Raw genomic sequence first — 17813 nt, forward strand, 5'->3', positions numbered from 1 at the left:
TGTGGTGCATGGACTTAGTTGCTCTGAGGCATGTGGGATCTTCCTGGACCAGGGATCGAACCCATGTCCCTTGCATTGGCAGGCAGATTCTTAACCACGGTGCCACCAGGGAAGTCCCAGAACTGGGAATTCTTATAAAAGTTTTGTTTCCTATATTTAATATTTTCCACAAAATATTCATGCACTCTGTCAAGCAGTTACAGACTAGAGACAGCTGGCCATTACTCAGCTGGGTATATCAAATAGATATTTTTGAAAATATACAAGCTTTGAAAAATTTTATTCTTCAGACAACTTTGGCTTTGAAAACTCTATATATCTTAAAAGCAGTTTCATAATGTCAGAAGTTTCCTGTGATTGATAGTCACAGCATACTGAGCTCACGGAGACATTAAAAATGTGACATAGGAAAAGGAAAAAAAAGCACTTTACAATATTGGATTCTGTAGCAGTAAGTAATCTGCTTTTGGCTTTCCTTCCCTTTAGAGAGGGTTCCTCCCCACCTCCTCTTCTGAAAGGTCTGTGTTTTATTACATTCTAGTTTTGGACATTCCAATAAAAAATATTTTTCTATGCTTTCCAGCATCCTATTTCTCAACATAGACAGAATTATTGGATAAGTGCTGTAATTCTGATTCTTTTTGGAAGGCTGAAACCCCAAATTAAAAGAACAGAAAAAAATTGTCAAGGTAGGGATATCAGGTTAGAACACTGACATTGACAGGTCTCTCCTGGGGGTGATGGGAGTGCTTGTGTGCCGTATATTCTCACAAAGAAGGAGGTGCTTCCATTACTGGGTGGGGAGACAGAATGTCAGGGCTGAGTGATATGGAGAAGCTGTGAGATCATCTGAGGATCATTTTTGGAAACCCAGGGAGGTTATTCTTTCTGAATGGGGAAGCAATTTATTGTTTTCTCTAACTAGAGTGTCCTGTGAATAAGTTACAGTAGGATAGCTCTACAACACATAGACCTGGGAATGTAATGGCTCGTCACAGAAGTTTATTCTTGATCAGTAACTGTCTGGGATTGGTGTCAACATTGGCAGGGCAGCTCTCTGACAAACTGACTCAGGAACCCAGATTCCTTCCATCTTGTGGCTCTGCCATTCCCTAGACCAGGGGTTAGCAATTTGTCTTTTTCCTTTGATAAAGAACCGGATAGTAAATAGTGTAGGCTTTGTATGCTACATGGTCTCTGTCACAGTTACTTAACACTGCCCTTGTACCATGAAAGCAGCCACAGACAATATGTGAATCAATGAGTGTGGCTGTGTTCTTCCAACAAAACAGATTTACTGAAAGAGGTGGCTGACTAGATTTGGCTCTCAGGGCATAGTTTGCTGACCTCTGCCCCAAAGCCCGGTCATTCTCTTCCTTTTTTCTAAGTTAATTAACTAATTAATTATTTTATTTATTGGCTGTGTTGGGTCTTTGATGCTGTGCATGGGCTTTCCCTAGTTGCGGCAAGTGGGGGCTACTTTTCATTGTGGTGTGTGGGCTCCTCATTTTGGTGGCTTCTCTTGTTGCAGAGCATGGGCTCTAGCCACTCGGGCTTCAGTATTTGTAGCATGTGGGCTCAGTAGTTGTGGCTCACGGGCTCTAGAGCACAGGCTCAATAGTTGTGGTGTACGGGTTAGTTGGTCTGTGGCATGTGGGATCTTCCTGGAGTAGGGCTCGAACCTGTGTCCCCTGCATTGGCAGGTGGATTCTTAACCACTGTGCCACCTAGGAAGTCCCATCATTCTCTTCTTTATCTCAAAAGGAAAGGAAGGAAGTTTCTATGGGCCAAGCCTGGAAGTAAAACATATTATTTCTTCTCATGCTCCATTGGCTTATGATAACACCCAAATGCCAGGGAGGTTGGGAAATGTTGTCTAGCTGTGTGTCCAGGAAGAAGAGGAAACCCACCTGTGAACAGGTGGCAATCTTTGCCACATCCAGCACAATAGAAAATCTGACAACGGAATTCAAGGTCCATCCTCCAACTATCCTACCATGTCCTTAAACATAGGGCTTGAAAAGCATGGCTTTGTAATCAAACTTGCATTTGAGTCCTACCTGAGCCACTTTCTAGCTGTGTGCCCTTGGGTGATTTGTTTAACCAATCTGTCTCACTTTCCTCTTCTGGAAAGTGAGACACAGGTCATTGTGAATGTTAAATAAAAGTGATGACTATCACTTTAGAAGTATTCAATAAGTAGTAGCTATTATCCTTATTTTTGAACAATGGCTTATCCCACTTCCTGGTGGAGTATAATTTAATGCTTGGCTGTTGGGTTCAAATCCCTGTTCCACTGCTTATTAGTTGTGTAATTTTGTACAAATTACTTGACCTCTCTATACCTCAATTTCTTCACTTATAGAATTACCACAATAATAATATCTCTCTCCTACGGTTATTGTGATGACTAAATGATTTAATACCTATGAAATCATAAGTGCCTAGACTTAATGATACTCAGTAAATAATACCAATAATTATTATTTTGATGCACTAATCCCTGGCAACCAAAGGGGATCCTAATAAATCATCATTATAATAATATCCATACATTAAGGCATTCAACAAATATTGAACATCTATGAGCCAAATTCTGGGCTAGGTCCTGAGGATATAAGTGGTGAATATGCCTGACATGGTTCCTGACTTCATGGAGCTCACAATAAGTTTGCTAATAGATATTTTCTTTTTTGAGGAATCTCTGCAGTGAACATTTTAAACATGTTATCTAATTTTATTCTTTGCAATAACTCTGTGAAATTAGATATTATTGCCTTTATTTTACAGACAAGGTAAGAGGTTTAGAGAACACAATTTGAGCAGGGTCACAGAGCTGGTAAATGGTAGAGATGGCATGTGAAACTATGTCCCTCAAACTCCAGTGCCAGTGTTCTTAACAGTCATGCTGGACTGTCAGATCTGGCCACATAAAAGATCTGCTTAGAAAAATATACACTATTTAACGGGAAGGTGGGTTGGAGGCAGTGGGGAGGAGGAGGCTCTGATGGTGAGGGTGGTCTCTTGGCCTCTCTGAGAATTCTGTTCCATCTCTGGACCATTTATGACAGCAAATGCCCTCTCTACTTGGATGACTTCAAACATCCCCCAGGATTAGAAACATGTAATCTTATCAACTAGGTTTGGTTCCCGTCTGCGGGAGAGCTGGGCTTTTCAATTTAACCACTGGCTTAAAAAATGGGAAAAAAAATAACACAAAGAAATGTACTGTCTGTACCCTTCTTTAAAATGATGAATGCTTTTTTAAGGCAAATCCATCATTGGTCACTTGAGGCAGGAAATGTCAAGAAAAGTTATGGTTTGTTAGCTTTTACTTCTTGACATTATACAAGAAAGTAATTGAAGTACAACAAATGCCATGTTGTTTTACCTCATCTATTTATACAGCAATCTGACAAGATGAATATATATGTTACTGTGGATTTGAAAAAAAAGTGACACTGGCTCTATGATTCATTCTATTGTCTTATCAGTGCTGATCAAATGTGCTTTTCCTCAAGAAAACACATGGCAGTGGAATTGGTATTCTTTCATGTAGATTCCTGGATATTAAACAATGGAACTCATTTTACCCTCTCAGCCCCATTAGCCTCTTATCTCGAATTCTTAGAGCTTTAACATGGATGTATAACAAAACATGCACAGATTCAATTCAATACAACAAATATTTATTTAGCACTCACTGTCCATGAGATACTATGCCAAACAAAGATGCCATTAATTCACAATCTGTGATAATTCAAATACAGCCTGAGCTAAATGTTACCATTATACCACTTATGAAAAAAAAAAGAGTCTGCTAAGCAGCTCAGCAAGGTATATTTTACTATATTTTATGCCATGTTCCTGGAAACTCATAGGTAAATCAGATTTTAAATGCACAAGGAGAGCTTACTATTCAAAGAATTTTATAATAATGTTTCTAGAGAATATATAGTCACTGACAAGGATTTTTAACTTAGGTGTTTAAAAAGTGAATGACCACCTTATTGAGGGATGTTATGTGACTAATACTATGAAAAATCCCAAGGCTTGTTTCTATGACAGCCATGATCTCTTTGTGGTTGGGTAGTCTGGTTGTCAAGCAACTTAAATAGAAGAGACATGCTAAATTATTATTTTTCTTCTGAAAGGTGTCAGCCACAAAACAAAGGTATAGAGCTGCTTATTCGGTGGCAAAGATCTCTTCAGGTCTCAACATAGATTTCTGGGGAAGAAAAGAGATACTAAAACTATATTTAATAGGGAGAAGCAGTGTGTCTTAACCTTTTTATTTTGCTGAAATTGCCTTAGAAAACCAGCTGGGATCTCAAGTGAGTTATTCAGGGGTATAACATTAAGAATCATGAGACAATACCTCACGTGGAGAGAATATAGCAAGATGGTGTTACTTTGTTTTTTAGTTACGCCATTTTTACAGCTCCTTTATTGAAACTGGGTCCTTTGCATATGTTCCTGTCTATCTGTAAATGGGCTGATAGATCTGACTCCAGAGAGTCTGAACTAAGGACCATCATCCATATGTCAGTAACCTTGTAGTAAGGAACTTGGACTTGCCCCTAAAGAGATCTGGCTTTGCCCACAGCTTCTGGGAAGTAATCTTTGTCATACACGAGTGAAGCGTCTTTGGTTAGGGCGGGGACTGGGCACACTGGATTGTGTGTGGGACCAGTCGCACCTGAGAGTCTTAGGGTGGGGACTGGCCATGCCAGAAAGACCAACCATATGATTTTTGGTGGGAATTTGGGTCATGTGGCATCAGTTGACTTGGAGACTGAGCCCAACAACTGGGCAATCAGGACTACGTAATAAAGCTCCAATAAAAACTTTGATCACCAAAGTACAGGCGAGCTTTCCCGCTTGTCAGTACTCTGTGTGTATTGTCACATGTCAGTCCTGGGAAGGTAATGCATCCTGACTCCATGGGAGAGGACAACAGAAGCTTCGTACTCCTTACCCTCTCAGACTCTGCCCTGTGCGTCTATTCCTTTGTCTGATGTTCATCTGTATCCTTTCCCTTTGAGAAGCCATAACTGTGACTATAGTATTTTGGTGAGTTCTGTAAGTCCTTCTAGTGAATTATTGAAACTGAGAGTGGTTTTGGAACCCCACCCTCAAACCTGTAATTGATGTCTGGAGTGAAGGGAGTGTTGGGGGGACTGTTCCCTCTTGCTGTTGCAATGTGAATAATTATGGTTAAGTATGAACTGAAAGGAGTCTATGGACATGCAAATGTGTCCAGTTATAAACAGCAATGATATCACGCCTCAAACCCCTCCTCCCCAGCAAGAAATTCTCTTGGAGTTCCTTGTAAAATGTCTAACTTTGATATTTAGAAAAATAGCATTAGACAGACTTCTTTTAATTCAACTGTTTGAAATTAGAACAATCTGAATGATTTTGCATGATTTCAGGGGTTGCAAACTTAAATACCTTAAGGGCCCTAGCACGTAACCTAAAAAAGTGATACATTGGGTGAGACCTACAGTGAACTGAGGAACATTTGTCCAGTCTAAAAGCATTCAGAGTTAACAAAAATTTTAAAACACTATAAGGCTGTGAAAAAATGTCTGCAACAGGAGCCAGCTCAGAAGCCACCCGTTTGCCTTTTCTCAATAATCTTGGCTGAAGGCTCCAGTTGCAAATTGGCCAATTTTTTTTTCTGGCAAATTAATATTATAAGACCATTCAAGTGTTCTATTTCCATCTCTTCTTAAGTTAGTTTTTGTTGGAATTTGTCCATTCAACTAAATTTGCTTCAAACTTATTGGCATAAATTTGTTCATAATATCCTCTAATTTTCTTAATGCTTATAAAATCTGTAGTAATGCCTCACTTTTTGTTCTGATTATTTGTACCTTCTATCTACTTTTATTGAAGTCTTATTATGCATTTATTAATTTTAGTGGTTTTCCAAGAGTTAACTTTTGAATCTGTTGGTTTTCTTTACTGATGTTTCTTTACTATTTTGTTAATTTCTATTTCTGTATTTCTTTATACGTCCTTTGTTTTTCTTTTTCTATCTTATTGACATATATGCTTAGCCCTTTGATTACCCATCTTTCTCTTTTTCTAATAAAGCTATGAATTTTTCTTAAACCATGGGTTTATCTGCAGCTCATAAATATTTATGTCTACACATAACTAGTTTATTGTACATTAGTTTTATAATTCATTTAAAATATATATAAAATTTCCACTGTAATTTTTACTTATGAATTATTTAGAAGTATATTAAAAATTTTTCAAACTTGTGGCTTTTTCTTTTCTTTTCTTTTCTTTTTTTTTGTAATTGATTTTTAGTATTAGGGTCAGTAAACACACTCCAATAGTTTCAGTCCTTAGAAGTTTCTTGAGACTTGCTTTATGGACCAATCAGAAATATTTGCAAATATTATTTCTTTGAAATAATACATGTGTTTTTTGTAGTTACTGGTTGCAATTTCCTATAGATGTTCATTGTCACCTTTTTAATTTTATTGCTCAAATCTTCTAGATCTTCATTGATTTTCATTTGTTCTGTAAAGAATCACTGAAATCTCCCACTGTGATTGTGCTTTTGTTTCTTTTGCATCTTGTCAATTTTTGTCTTATACATTTTGAGACTATATTATTAGGTACACAAAAATTTCTGATTACTATATCTTAAGGATGAATTGACAAATTTATCATTAGGATAAGGCTTTTTGTCTTAAAGTCTACTTTGTATGATATTAACATAGTTATACCAGCTTTTAAAAATTTAATGTTTATATCTGCCTTTTTATTTGTAATTTTATGTTTTAGATATCTCCTTTGTAAACTACTTATACTTTAAAAATATCCTGTTGGGGCTGCTACATATTGATTGTAGCTATTGGTATTTCAAGAACATTCAATCTAGAAGTGATGGTTTTCACACACTAAGAAATATGTCCATATAAAGAAAAATAAATATAAAAATGTTTAATCTAAGATAAACAACAAGGTCTTACTGTATGGCATAAGGAACTATATTCAATAGCCTGTGATAAACCATAATGGAAAAGAATATGAAAAATAATATATATATGTATAACTGAGTCACTTTTCTGTATAGCAGAAACTAACACAACAGTGTAAATCAACTATACTTCAATAAATTTCTTTTTAGAAAAGAAAAAATAATCATGTTGAAATTGTGTCATTTAATTGGAATGATTATTCCATCTATATTTAATGTAATTACTGATATATTTGAGTTTAAATCTACAATCTTGCTATATGTCTTCTTTGGTGTTTTACTGAGCTGCAAAACTGGGTGATTCCAGGAAGGTGAGTGGGGTGGGGGTAGAAAGAACACTGTGTAGGGAGTCAGGAAACCTAAGTTTTAGGCATTCTTGTAGCTTTGTGACTTTGGACAAGTCATCCATCTTCTTTGGCTATTTTTGCTTTTTCACTATAATATAAAGGAACTAGATTAGAAAATGGCTAAAGTTTTCTATAGTTAAAGATTTAATGGTAGAAAGGAAAACATTATGACAGGAGTAGAAGAGAAGGGGAAATTGTGTCTATACTGTGTGGGGGGTGACTTTGGACACTGATTTTTCAGGAGTTTTGGCTTCCTGAAGAAATACTAATGGCTAAAACAGACATATAAACACAGCTATAATGGAAGGAGACGTTGCCAGTTTATTATCTTCGAAAGGAATTTAAAATGTTCTTTCCAATTGAAGGCAGGAATCTTTCTAATTCTTTTTTCTTTTTTTTTTAAAGGATGATCTTCACAATATATTAAGAAGCTTACCTTTCACTACACATATGGCAGACATTTGTAACAGGAGAAATTATCCTCTATGTAAATATTGTCCAGTAAATTAATCAAACTTCTACTGAGAACTGATTAAATATCAGGTGCTTAGTTAGATGCCTCAAAGATGGAGAACAGATGGTACCTTGCCTCAGGGAGTTTTAATCTGGAGATGTTGAATGGTGAATCATTTAGGTCTAATCAGGAAAACAGAAATACCTCTAAGTATTTAAAAGGAGGGAATTTAATGCAAAAAGTAGTTACACAGATGATGAAATCATTGAGAAGCCAAAAGAGGGATGGTACAGTGACCCAGGAGATGATGTGGACCTGCTACTAGGATGGTTTTCAGAGGCATGGAAAAAGTAAAGGTCCATGGGAAGTGAGGTGGAAATGCCAGAATTTCCATGGAAGGTGGTGGAAATAGGATTGAAAGGCTCAGAATAAAGGCAGAAAACCCACTGAATTGTGTGCCATGGAAAGGTTTGGAGGATATACTAATAAGTAAATAAGCAATGTGCTAGTGAGAAGGACACCAGCATCCCTTAGAAGTCTGGCACTGGCCTCTTGGCTTGCCAGGGGTAACTGTAGGAGACACCACAACTGAACTGGGCTTACTGATAGCAGCAGGGAAGCCAGCAGTCTGGGAAAATAGAGGGTGACATTAACACATCAGGTGGGCACAATTTTTGTAATAAATTGAAAGGTTAGCGGGACAACCAGAAAGGTCTTTCCTGCAGAGTTATGAAGATGCTTAATGGAAAATGGCATTCCCCAGGAGCAAAACCGATGAGCAGCCAATGAGAGTGGTACTGAGTTTCTAAAGTCAAAAGAAATCAAGGATGCGTGATCAGGAGGCTGAGATCAATCCCTCTCAACAAAAAGGCACAACCACTCACCCATTTGTGCTAGACCTGAACCAGTTCTGGAAACTGAAATCCACTGAGAGGCCAGTAATCCAGGAGGAAGGACCCTTTGACATAATACAAGTATATACAGTAATGATTCCTCCAGGTTTTCCCCAGAGGGATTTATAGCCATTCAGTGGAGTAACTGTACACTGGGGGAAGGGGAATGCCCAGACATTGCAAGGACTTTTGGACACAGGATCCCAACTTACACTGACACCTAGAGGCCAAAGTGTCATCATGCCTCCCCCCCCCCCCCCCCATTAGAGTGGGAGCATAGGAGACCAGGTTTGAAGGCCTGGTTACAGTCCAGCTCACAGTCCACAGGTTTGTGGACTCAGTTATCATGTTCCAGGCTTGCTTGCTTGCTTTCTCTCTTTTTCTTTTTCTTTCTTTCTTTCTTTCTTTCTTTCTTTCTTTCTTTCTTTCTTTCTTTCTTTCTTTCTTTCTTTCTTTCTTTCTTTCTTTCTTCCTTCCTTCCTTCCTTTCTTTCTTTCTTTTTCTTTTTTCTTTCTTTCTTTCTTTCTTTCTTTCTTTCTTTCTTTCTTTCTTTCTTTCTTTCTTTTTTTCTCTCTTTCTCTCTTTCTTCCTTTCTCTCTCTCTTTCTTTCTGTAGACTTGATTTACAATATTATATTAGTTTCAGGTGTACAACATAGTCATTAATTTTTTAAGAAAATATTTATTATTTGGCTGTGCTGGGTTTTAGTTGTGGCATGCGAACTCTTAGTTACAGCATGCAGGATCTAGTTCCCTGACCAGGGATCAAACCCAGGCCCTCTTCATTGGGAGAGTGGAGTCTTAACCACTGGATCACCAGGGAAGTCCCATTATTAATATTTTTATAAATTATACTCCATTTAAAGTTATCACGAAACAATGGCTATCTATTTCCCTGTGCTGACCAGTATATCCTTGTTGCTTATCTATTTTATACCTAGTAGTTTGTACCTCTTAATCCCCTGCCCTTATCTTACCCCTCCCTTCTTCCCTCTCGCCACTGGTAATCACTAGTGTGTTCTCTATATCTGTGAGTCTGTTTTTTTGTATATGTTCACTTGTTTTATTTTTTTAGATTCCAAATATAAGTGATAACATAGAGTATTTGTCTTTCTCTGTCTTCCTTATGTCACTGAGCATAATAATCACTAGGTCCATCCACATTGATGCAAATGGCAGAATTTCATTATTTTTTTATGGCTGAGTAGTATTCCATTGTATACATACACATCCATACATCCATCTTTTTAATCCATTCATTTGTTGACAGACACTTAGGCTGCTTCCATATCTATCTTGACTCTTGTAAACAATGCTGTTATGGACACTGGGGGGCATGTATCTTTCTGAATTAGTGTTTTTGTTTTCTTTGGAAACATGTCCAGAAGTGGAATTGCTGGATCATATGGTAGTTCTGATTTTAGTTTTTTGAGGAATCCCCATACTGTTTCCCACCGTGGCTGCACCAATTTATATTCCTACCAGCAGTGTACAAGCATTCCCTCTTCCCTACCCAAGTTTTCAAATGTATAATAGGGATAGACATACTTCATAGCAGGTTTAACCCACACATTCAGTCCTTGGTCTATGGGGTAAGAGTTATCATAGTGTAGAAGGGCAAGTGGAGGGCTATGAAACTGCCTCCCATTTCCCAGCCCTGGAAAAGACAGTCAATTAAAGACAATATCTCATCCTAAGGGGGTTGGTAGAAATGAGTGCCACTCTAAAGACCTAAAGAGTGCAGAGGTGGTGGTCCCCATCATCCCTCCACTCAAATGATTGGTCTAGCTCCTGCAAAAATCAGATGGATTCTGAAAGATGACAGTGGACCACTGCAACCTCAACCAAGTAGTAGCCTCCCTTGCTGTTACTATGTCAGATGCTGTACCTTTGCTAGAGTAGATTAACAAGGACACAGTTCTAAAACATAGTGTATTAATAGAAAATGTGAGGTTCAGTAAGGCCACCAGATTAGAAGAGAACTACCACTGAAAAAATAGTTTGTTCTTCATAATTTCCAAGAGGAAGGGGCACGCCACACCACAGGGGGGCCACACGGGAAGTACGAGGTTGGTCAGGAGGCAGGGGGAGTTGGGAAAATGTGGGAAAGAGCCTCCTCTTGAGAAGGAATGGGTGAGGCAGGGTTGGCAGGCTTAGGATTGCCTAGTTTGAGTAATTCCAGCGGGCTCTGGGGTACAGGGGCTGTTAGTGGCTCAGACTGTGAGAGCCCAGTAAAGGAGGTGGCTGAGGGTACAGGCATTGGATCGGTTGGCTAGTATTTGAAAAGCATGCTAGTGGGCAAACCGTTCACTATCTCTAAGAACTGACGAACCCTGGGAGGGACAGTCCCTCCAGGGTCAGCAAGGCCTTAGATGTCAAAGCATCAGAATACACAAAATAAAAAACACGGTTAATACACACAGACACGTAGTATCTAACCGTGGGTCTGGAAAATGTATCCTTTTCATTCCCTGTCAGAAAAGAGGACCAGAAACAATCTGCATTCACGTGGAATGGTCACTAGTATACATTTATAGTTTTGCTCCAGGACTATGGTAATTGTCTACCTTCTATAATAATATACTCTGAATAGATCTGGGCTGTTGGGACTTCCCACAGAATATCACACTGGTCTACTATATTGATAACATCATGCTAATCAGACTAGATAAGCAAGATGTGGCTAGCATTTGGGAGGCCCTGATAGGACACATGAACTCCAGAGGGTGAGAGATTAAAAATCTATGTTGATCTGGGACTTCCCTGGTGGCACAGTGGCTAAGAATCCTCCTTCCAATGTAGGGGAGAAGAGTTTGATCCCTGGTCCAGGAAGATCCCACATGCTGTGGAGCAACTCAGCCCGCAAGCCACAACTACTGAGCCTGAGTGCTGCAACTACTGCTGCCTGTGCGCCTAAAGCCTGTGCTCCACAATAAGAGAAGCCACCGAAATGAGAAGCCCATGCTCTGCAATGAATTGTAGCCCCCACTTGCCACAACTAGAGAAAGCCCGTGTGCAGCAAGAAGATCCAACACAGCAAACAAACAAACAAACAAACAAAAAACCAACCCCCCCCCAACTATGATGATTTAGGGGTCTGTCATGTGAATAGCATTTTTTAGGGGTAACTTATCTGAGGGTGTGACTATTTAGAGTTGGTGGTAAAAAGACCCTCTTGCCCCAACTAGGGATAGCTTTGTTGGGTACACCCATCTTTAGGACTCCCCACAAGGTTCTCCAAATGTCTTTTGAGATCTCATCACAACTTGACCTCTCCCTCTACCAGATCTGCTTCTTGCCTTTTCCTTCTCTGGTGTTGATCCCAAGAGTACCTGGAAATCAGCCTCCTGTACCCTAATCTCTATCTCAGCATCTGCTACCTGGGAAACCCAACCTGGGACAAAGGCTTTTCCTTCAATACTATTTAAGCATCAGACACTCACAGAAGAATCGATCCATGAGGACAGAGAGGAAAGAAAGCTGGCAAAACAAATGGAAACAAACAAGTACTGTTCTAGAAATGTCAATCATTGCCTCCTCTGCATACTCTCACCTATAACCCCAGGTGATGCTGGCAGTGACGTGTGCTGTGTGTGTGTGCCAATTCCTCTTACCAAGTTGACTGCACTAGTGGTGAGAACCTGGCCCAAGGGTAATTCATGCATTGACTTGCCAGTGATAAGTGGTTTGGGTGGTCTGGTATGGAAACATGAAGAGCCAGGTCAATCAAATTCTCCACTCAGGAATTTGGAATGGGGAGACAGAACTGAGCAGCTTAGCTCAGTGCCTGGGGTACAAAAGGGGTGACAGGGGCAGTTTGGGAGTGGATATTACAAGCTCTGTGCAAGAGGATGCAGCTTAGTAAGAGAGTGGGATCTAGAATGGAAAGGTGAGAAATTGAGGTGGGAAGAGGGAGGGAATCTTGATTCTTCCTGGCGTCCCATCTTCAATTCCTGTGGGGCCAAGCTGCCCTTTGGTTCTTACATTTGAGTTCCAAGAGATACTCCTGAGAATATTCTTCAGCTGAGCTAAAGATTGAGCAAATCGCTTACAACCAAAAGAACCTGCCCAGAATAGAAGCTTCAGGGGCAACACTTCCTGTTGATTTTATCATGTCACTTTCTTTCTTGAAACTCTCTCTATATTGTTTTTATTGCTCCATTTAAACTGTGAGCTTTTTGAGGTCAGTGTTCTGTATATTTTAGAGAAGGCTAATGATAATAATAATAATAGCTCACATCAACTCAGCTTTTACCAAGTGCCAGACACTGGGCTGGATGCTTCACATGTACAGATTTGCCCTAATAAATGCTCATTTGTGAGTCGTCACCTTCATTGTTAATAATAATTACCTTAACTTACCTACCCTGCAGGTAAAACCAGAGGAAATGAACTTGCACTACAGCTGGAGGGAAGAAAGGAATAATTTATTCTTGGGGCAGTATTTTTTCCCTTAAGATACCTTTTTCTTCTTAAAAAAGTAATACATGATTATTAGAGAAAATGTGGAAAATACAGAAAACTCCAAGGAGGAAAAATTTTCTTAAACTAATTAATTAATTTATTGGCTACGTTGGGTCCTCCTTGCTGCACACAGGCTTCCTCTAGTTGCAGTGAGCGGGGGGGCTACTCTTCCTTGTGATGCGCGGCCTCCTCATTTCGGTGGTTTCTCTTGTGAAACATGGGCTCTAGATGGGCCGGCTTCAGTAGTTGCAGCACATGGGCTCAATAGTTGTGGTTCCCGGGCTCTAGAGTGCAGGCTCAGTAGTTGTGGCGCATGGGCTTAGTTGCTCTGAGGCATGTGGGATCTTCCCGGAGTAGGGATCAAACCTGTGTGTCCTGCATTGGCAGGTGGATTCTTAACCACTGCACCACCAGGCAAGTCCCAAGGGAGAAAATTTCAAAAATTATCCTTACGCTCACTATTAGTGATAAACATTGCCAATACTTTGGTGCATATCCCGCATGCGTGCACGCGCACACACACATCTATTTTGGCGTTTTCCCCCCACACACTCTGACTGCACGAACACTTTGTATACTATTAAATATGCTTCCAGGGCATGATTTTTTAAAGAGCTGTACAGCCTTCCTCTACAGGATAAGTGTCAGGGAAGCAATGGAGCAAAGGACCCTGGGAGGGTGTACCTGGGGGGAACTCTCCTCTCCTGATAGTTCTGGTATATTCCTGCCGGGAGCAGGGGGAAGGGCTGTATGACCTCTGGAGGGCACTATGTTTCCAAAATTCTTCTGAAAACAAGAAATTCTTACATCTCCTTCATACCCGCCTTCTCCTGCTTCCTTCATCTTATGTCGATTTTGAAAACCTTTGCTCTTGGACACCTCGAGGCTCCTGAGGATTAGTGCCTTGGGGTTGGTCTGTTCAGGGTCTGAGTTCTGAGGCCAGCGCGGATGGTCTGCGTCTCCGGGAACCGGCCTTCCTGCGCTCGCGATGGAGTCCTCGCTACGCTTTCGTTTCCCTGCACAACACCAGCAGCTACCAGCAGATGGCGCTGTGTGCAAGTGCGTCTGCCTGGGTGTGATTTACACAAGCCCTTGAAGGCCTTAAATATTTATCCACAAAATTCAATAAAGCTGTTCATCAAATCTAATGCTTGGAATTTGGGCAGCCCATGAAAATATTATAATATTTTGCCCGAGGTCCCAGAATCCTCTTCTGTATGATATGTTTGTATATTCAGCCTCCTGATGTTTGTTTATCACCAGCAGGAAGGAATTCATGTTACATATTGAAGATTTTGCACGAGATCAGGCCGGGAAAACCTTCCTAAATTTTTTCTCTAGATATGGCAGGGATCGTGAGCTCCTTACCTGACAGCAGTCATGGAAATTAGGCACCGATGTGATCCATCTCTGTATCCTTAGCACCCAGCAAGTGCCTGGCAGAGAGCAAGGGCTTCATGAACAAATTAATTCAGGGAAGGGGAAGCTGGATAAGGTTACCTTTTACTTTTGAAGTGTGTGTGTGTGTCTGTGTGTGTGTGTCTGTGTGCGTGTGTGCACGCGGAGGGGAGGGGATTAGCAGTTAATGATAATCACGGTATGTGTGTGTGCTGCTCTAAGGCGAGCTTGGAAATGCATCTGGTCATCACAATGATTGGGTGGTGGATGGGTGAGGGCCCCCGCCCCCTGGCAGTTAGTGGGCTGGATCCAAGGATGCTGATCAGGCAGGAAGCAATTCAGCACAAAGAACTGTCTTGTCCAAAATGCCATCTGCTCCCCTTTAAGGAGCCCTGTATAGCTTCTTTCTCTGAACATCAGTTTACCTTACCTGAGAAGGGAGATATACACATTCATCTTGATTACCTCATACGATTGTGGATTTCAAATCCATAACCCATGTTAAGGCACTTTTAGCAAATTATAACGCACTGTATGACCCAGCAAACTTCCTTCATCCATAAGCCCGGCCTCATTGGCCACGGAAGCTGTCACCAGCTGAGGCCTGATTCACAGAGGTAGGACTCCAACCTGTTTCTATCTGAGTCTCCAATATCTCGGTCACTCTCTTTCCCGTTGCTCAAGCCCCAAATCAAAGCCAGCTTTGATCCCCTCCCAAAGTCCGATCTCTCAGCATCCATATCTATTCTGCAATAAAAACCCAAACCTATTTCTTCTTTTCATCTTTCCTGCTTCCACCCAGGTCCGCCATGGCCTTTGACCTCCTGAGTGAAACCCTGAGGCTAACAGATCACAAGGCTTCCCCTCTTGCCCCCTATACAGCATTTGTCTACACAGTAGCCAGAGTTGCCTTTTTTTTTTTAAAACTTTTATTGGAGTATGGTTGCTTAAAACGTTGTTTTAGCTTCCACTGCACAACAAAATGAATCAGCCACACACACACAGGTATCCCCTCCCTTTTGGACTTCCCTCCCATTTAGGTGACCACAGTGCATTAGGTAGAGTTCCCTGTGCTATACAGTATGTTCCCATCAGTTGTCTATTTTATACATAGTCTCAATAATGTATATATGGCAATCCCATTCTCCCAGTTCCTCCCACCCCACCCCTTTCCCCCTTGGTAGCCATACATTTGCTGTCTATGTCTGTGTCTCTATTTCTGCTTTGCAAAAAAGATCATCTATACCATTTTTCTAGATTCCACATACATGGGTTATTATACTTGCTTTTCTCTTTCATTTGAAAAAACACATGCACCCCAATGTTCATAGCAGCACTATTTACAATAGCCAGGACATGGAAGCAACCTAAATGTCCATCAACAAAGGAATGGATAAAGAAGATATGGTGCATATATACAATGGAATATTACTCAGCCATAAAGAAGATTGAAACTGGGTCATTTGTAGGGACGTGGATGGACCTAGAGCATGTCATACAGAGTCATCTTTTAAAGATGCACATTGGACTGTGTCACTTCCCAACTTAAATCCCTCCATTGACTTCCCATTTCCCTTGGGATTAAAGCTACTCCCTCTATTGGCTTCTAAGACCTTTCATGCTCTGGTCTATTCTGACACCTTTTTGGATTTATCACATGTGTTGTCTCCATGCTCACCACAGTGCGCTGATGTTTTGATTCCTGGACCACCAAGCTCTTTCCTGCCTTAGCCATTTGCCCTTGCTGTTCCCTCTATCCAGAGCTCACTTTTCCAGGTCTTTTATTTCTTCAAATAAATAACTTCAGATGTCAATCCTCAGAGACGCTTCTGCTCTCCTCCCTGTGTCGACTGGCCCTACGAGGCAGTGTCTATCCTATTATCCTGTTTCATTTCTTTTACAATGCTTAGCACCCTCTGAAGGGATCCCATTTGTTTCTATTCATTTGTTAGTTGAGTCTCCTAGGATGTTATTGCCATGAAAGCAGGCTCTCTCTTTGACTTGTCACTGCTGTGTTTCTAGAATCTAGAACACTGCCAGGCACACAGTGAGAGCTTAGTGAACGTTTGCTGATGAACAAAAGAGTGGTCTAACTCAGCATTTCTTGTGGGGTTGCAGTTAAGCTGTTGGCTCAGTCATCTGAAGGCTTGACTGGGGCTGGAGGAGGAGTTTCCAAGGTGACTCACCCATGTGGCCGGGGGCCTCTGTTCCTTGCCACATAAACCTCTCCACAGAGTTGCTCATGACATTGAAGCAACTTCACCCAGAACAAGCAATCTAAGAGAGAGCGAGGGGGAAGCTGTGAGGACTTTTTTGACCTCACCCTCCATTGTCATCCTTTTTCTTTTTTTTTGCTTTGTCAAAATAACTGTTTATTTCTTTACTCCTAGAATCTGCCCTGACCTAGCCCCAGGTGTGGAATAATAGGCTTGCACTCTGTACATATGCTGGGGTGCATGTACTTTGGGGTACATAGTCTTGGTCTGGGATTTCCTTTTTATGACTTCATTTTTGTGGTGGCAGCCTCCATCTGAGGATTCACAGTAGAAAAAATATGCTGACCTTATCATAGAAAATTTTAGCCTCACTCATGAAAGGAAGAAGAGTACCTCAGACAACAAATTCACCTGTGTCTACAGAAAAAAGCATTAGGAGAGTTTTTTTCTTTTCTTCAGATCTTTATTGGAGTGTAATTGCTTTACAATGTTGTGCTATCTGCTGTACAACAAAATGAATCAGCTGTATTTATACATATATCCCCATATCCCCTCCCTCTTGAGCCTCCCTTTCACTCTTCCTATCCCACCTCTCTAGGTCATCACCAGGCATCCAGTTGATCTCCCTGTGCTATGCAACAGCTTCTCACTAGCCATCTACTTTACATTTGGTAGTGTATATATGTCAGTGCTACTCTCTCACTTCATCCCAGCTTGCCCTTCCCACCTTGTGTCCTCAAGTCCATTCTCTACGTCTGCATCTTTATTCTTGCCCTGCCACTAGGTTCATCAGTACAATTTTTTTTGTTTTTATTTTTAAGATTCCATATATATGCATTAGCATATGGTATTTGCTTTTCTCTTTCTGACTTACTTCACTTTGTATGACAGACTCTAGGTCCATCCACCTCACTACAAAAAATTCAATTTTGTTCCTTTTTATGGCTGAGTAATATTCCATTGTATATATGTGCCCCATCTTCTTTATCCATTCATCTGTCGATGGACATATAGGTTGCTTTAAAAAGTGTGTATAACT

This window comes from Hippopotamus amphibius, chromosome 16, assembly GCF_030028045.1.
Source record: "Hippopotamus amphibius kiboko isolate mHipAmp2 chromosome 16, mHipAmp2.hap2, whole genome shotgun sequence".
Lineage (NCBI taxonomy): Eukaryota > Metazoa > Chordata > Mammalia > Artiodactyla > Hippopotamidae > Hippopotamus > Hippopotamus amphibius.